Source organism: Tasmannia lanceolata, unplaced genomic scaffold (assembly GCF_043159265.1).
Source record: "Tasmannia lanceolata isolate RefF3 unplaced genomic scaffold, GAP_Taslan_0.1 ptg000119l, whole genome shotgun sequence".
Classification (NCBI taxonomy): Eukaryota; Viridiplantae; Streptophyta; class Magnoliopsida; order Canellales; family Winteraceae; genus Tasmannia; species Tasmannia lanceolata.
Window position 1 is genome coordinate 1,117,501 of NW_027518795.1, and position 5,000 is coordinate 1,122,500.

Genomic DNA, 5,000 nt, shown 5'->3' on the forward strand with positions numbered 1-5,000 from the left:
GCGAATGCTCGTGTCGGAAGGGTTGGTGTCCTGGCCCCGCGGGTGTCACGAATGCTCGGTTGCGAAGACCATGGGACCAGAGCCATGGCACGTCGGATGATGGCTCCAGCTGGCGCCCCGGCACTTTCTGTGGCATTGATGCTCGGTTTCAAAGACAAACGTGCGCAGTGCCAGGGGACCGCGGATGACTGCTCGTGCTGGCCCCGTTGGGCGGCATTGATGGTCGGTTGCAAAGAAAATGCGCGATTGCTCGTGTCGGGGCCCGGCAAGCCAAGGCCAAGCGAGCCATGGCACGTCGGATGATGGCTCCAGCTGGCGCCCCGGCACTTTCTGTGGCATTGATGCTCGGTTTCAAAGACAAACGTGCGCAGGGCCAGGGGACCGCGGATGACTGCTCGTGCTGGCCCCGTTGGGCGGCATTGATGGTCGGTTGCAAAGAAAATGCGCGATTGCTCGTGTCGGGGCCTGGCAAGCCAAGGCCAAGCGAGCCATGGCAACGCGGATGATGGCTCGCTAGTGCTGGCGCCGTGCACAGTGGCCTCGCACACTCGCCCTGCACGCTTCCCTTGCACGCAGCCTTGCACACTAGCCTCGCATGCGAGCCTTGCACCCTAGCCATGCAAACTAGCCTTGCACGGTAGCCATGCACACAAGCCGTGCACATTAGCCATGCGCACAAGCCCCGCACACTAGCCTTGCGCACAACCCTTGCACACAAGCCATGCACTCGAGCAATGCACACAAGCCTTGCACTCAAGCAATGCACACAAGCCCTGGACACTAGCCTTGCACACGGGCCTGGCACACAAGCCTTGGGCACTAGCCTTGCGCACTAGCGTTCCACATGAGCCTTGCACACTAGCCTTGGACACTAGCCTTGCACACAGGCCTTGCACACTAGGCATGCTTGGGCGAGCTGATCCCGCATCAAGTCGACGGGTCTAGGCATTCTTGGGCGCAGATCCCGCATCGTCTCGTCGCGTCTGGGCACAAACACGTCGCGTCTCGTTGCGTCTTCAGAAGTCGTCGCTAACAGCACCTTTGGTTGCCACTGGTGGTTAGGCTGGTTGGTTGCGCAAACCCTATAGGAGGGTGGCATGCTGGTGGGCGTTTTTGCCCGGATAGGCACTAGAATGTGCAGATTTTGGGCGTTTTTGCCTGGATAGGCTAAGGAATGGGCATGCTTTGGGCGTTTTTGCCCGGATAGGCACCGGAATGCTTGGCCTTGGCTTGTCCTAGCAAGGCATTGCTGGGTTGGGCTCCCTTGGCCTTTTGGGCGCCTTGGACGATGTCTTGCGAAGACCATGGGCACAAGGCCATGGCATATGGTGAGGAAAGGACCACGGTTGCCAAGGTTAGGCACCGGAATGCTTGGCCTTGGCTTGCCAAAGCAGGGCATTGCTGGGTTGGGCTCCCTTGGCCTTCCGGGCGCCTTGGACACTGTCTTGGGAAGACCATGGGCACAAGGCCATGGCATATGGTGGGGAATGGACCACGGTTGCCAAGGCTAGGCATATAGAGAGGAATTGCATTTTTGCCCGGATAGGCACCGGAATGCTTGGCCTCGGCTTGCCATAGCAGGGCATTGCTGGGTTGGGCTCCCTTGGCCTTCCGGGGGCCTTGGACGCTGTCTTGGGAAGACCATGGGCACAAGGCCATGGCATATAGTGAGGAATGGACCACGGTTGGCAAGGCTAGGCATATAGAGAGGAATGGACCACGGTTGCCAAGGTTGCGCAAGTTTTGGGCATTTTTTGCCCGGATATGCCCAAGTATGCCCCGATAGGCCCGTTACGCCCCGGTATGAACGCGTATGCCCGGATAGACTCGGTATGCCTTGGGATACATGCGTATGCCCCGATAGGCTTGGTACGCCCCGATATGCGCACGTGTGCCCCAGTAGGGCTCGGTATGCCCCGGTATGTACGCGTGTGCCCCGATAGGCCCGGTATGCCCCGATATGCACACGTGTGCCCCAATAGGGGTCGGTATGCCCCGGTAGGTACGCGTGTGCCCCGTAATGCACGTTTCGCAGATCTCCCCGCATGTCCCGCCCCTATATGTAATACTTACTTACTTACTTACTTTCTTTCTTGCTTGCTTGCTTGCTTGCAATGGTTGGGAGTGCCCGGCATGCCCCGCTGCAGACACCAAGGGCGCAATGACTTGGCACCGCGGATGCCGGGACTCCGGCACTTCCCGTGGCACTGATGGTTGGTTCCAAAGACAAAAGGCCGTGCAAGGCCACCGCACCGCGGATGATTTTGCTCGTGCTGGCGCCGTTGTGTGGCCAAAGAACATGCGCGAATGCTCGTGTCGGAAGGGTTGGTGTCCTGGCCCCGCGGGTGTCACGAATGCTCGGTTGCGAAGACCATGGGACCAGAGCCATGGCACGTCGGATGATGGCTCCAGCTGGCGCCCCGGCACTTTCTGTGGCATTGATGCTCGGTTTCAAAGACAAACGTGCGCAGGGCCAGGGGACCGCGGATGACTGCTCGTGCTGGCCCCGTTGGGCGGCATTGATGGTCGGTTGCAAAGAAAATGCGCGATTGCTCGTGTCGGGGCCCGGCAAGCCAAGGCCAAGCGAGCCATGGCACGTCGGATGATGGCTCCAGCTGGCGCCCCGGCACTTTCTGTGGCATTGATGCTCGGTTTCAAAGACAAACGTGCGCAGGGCCAGGGGACCGCGGAGGACTGCTCGTGCTGGCCCCGTTGGGCGGCATTGATGGTCGGTTGCAAAGAAAATGCGCGATTGCTCGTGTCGGGGCCTGGCAAGCCAAGGCCAAGCGAGCCATGGCAACGCGGATGATGGCTCGCTAGTGCTGGCGCCGTGCACAGTGGCCTCGCACACTCGCCCTGCACGCTTCCCTTGCACGCAGCCTTGCACACTAGCCTCGCATGCGAGCCTTGCACCCTAGCCATGCAAACTAGCCTTGCACGGTAGCCATGCACACAAGCCGTGCACATTAGCCATGCGCACAAGCCCCGCACACTAGCCTTGCGCACAACCCTTGCACACAAGCCATGCACTCGAGCAATGCACACAAGCCTTGCACTCAAGCAATGCACACAAGCCCTGGACACTAGCCTTGCACACGGGCCTGGCACACAAGCCTTGGGCACTAGCCTTGCGCACTAGCGTTCCACATGAGCCTTGCACACTAGCCTTGGACACTAGCCTTGCACACAGGCCTTGCACACTAGGCATGCTTGGGCGAGCTGATCCCGCATCAAGTCGACGGGTCTAGGCATTCTTGGGCGCAGATCCCGCATCGTCTCGTCGCGTCTGGGCGCAAACACGTCGCGTCTCGTTGCGTCTTCAGAAGTCGTCGCTAACAGCACCTTTGGTTGCCACTGGTGGTTAGGCTGGTTGGTTGCGCAAACCCTATAGGAGGGTGGCATGCTGGTGGGCGTTTTTGCCCGGATAGGCACTAGAATGTGCAGATTTTGGGCGTTTTTGCCTGGATAGGCTAAGGAATGGGCATGCTTTGGGCGTTTTTGCCCGGATAGGCACCGGAATGCTTGGCCTTGGCTTGTCCTAGCAAGGCATTGCTGGGTTGGGCTCCCTTGGCCTTTTGGGCGCCTTGGACGATGTCTTGCGAAGACCATGGGCACAAGGCCATGGCATATGGTGAGGAAAGGACCACGGTTGCCAAGGTTAGGCACCGGAATGCTTGGCCTTGGCTTGCCAAAGCAGGGCATTGCTGGGTTGGGCTCCCTTGGCCTTCCGGGCGCCTTGGACACTGTCTTGGGAAGACCATGGGCACAAGGCCATGGCATATGGTGGGGAATGGACCACGGTTGCCAAGGCTAGGCATATAGAGAGGAATTGCATTTTTGCCCGGATAGGCACCGGAATGCTTGGCCTTGGCTTGCCATAGCAGGGCATTGCTGGGTTGGGCTCCCTTGGCCTTCCGGGGGCCTTGGACGCTGTCTTGGGAAGACCATGGGCACAAGGCCATGGCATATAGTGAGGAATGGACCACGGTTGGCAAGGCTAGGCATATAGAGAGGAATGGACCACGGTTGCCAAGGTTGCACAAGTTTTGGGCATTTTTTGCCCGGATATGCCCAAGTATGCCCCGATAGGCCCGTTACGCCCCGGTATGAACGCGTATGCCCGGATAGACTCGGTATGCCTTGGGATACATGCGTATGCCCCGATAGGCTTGGTACGCCCCGATATGCGCACGTGTGCCCCAGTAGGGCTCGGTATGCCCCGGTATGTACGCGTGTGCCCCGATAGGCCCGGTATGCCCCGATATGCACACGTGTGCCCCAATAGGGGTCGGTATGCCCCGGTAGGTACGCGTGTGCCCCGTAATGCACGTTTCGCAGATCTCCCCGCATGTCCCGCCCCTATATGTAATACTTACTTACTTACTTACTTTCTTTCTTGCTTGCTTGCTTGCTTGCAATGGTTGGGAGTGCCCGGCATGCCCCGCTGCAGAGACCAAGGGCGCAATGACTTGGCACCGCGGATGCCGGGACTCCGGCACTTCCCGTGGCACTGATGGTTGGTTCCAAAGACAAAAGGCCGTGCAAGGCCACCGCACCGCGGATGATTTTGCTCGTGCTGGCGCCGTTGTGTGGCCAAAGAACATGCGCGAATGCTCGTGTCGGAAGGGTTGGTGTCCTGGCCCCGCGGGTGTCACGAATGCTCGGTTGCGAAGACCATGGGACCAGAGCCATGGCACGTCGGATGATGGCTCCAGCTGGCGCCCCGGCACTTTCTGTGGCATTGATGCTCGGTTTCAAAGACAAACGTGCGCAGGGCCAGGGGACCGCGGATGACTGCTCGTGCTGGCCCCGTTGGGCGGCATTGATGGTCGGTTGCAAAGAAAATGCGCGATTGCTCGTGTCGGGGCCTGGCAAGCCAAGGCCAAGCGAGCCATGGCAACGCGGATGATGGCTCCAGCTGGCGCCCCGGCACTTTCTGTGGCATTGATGCTCGGTTTCGAAGACAAACGTGCGCAGGGCCAGGGGACCGCGGAGGACTG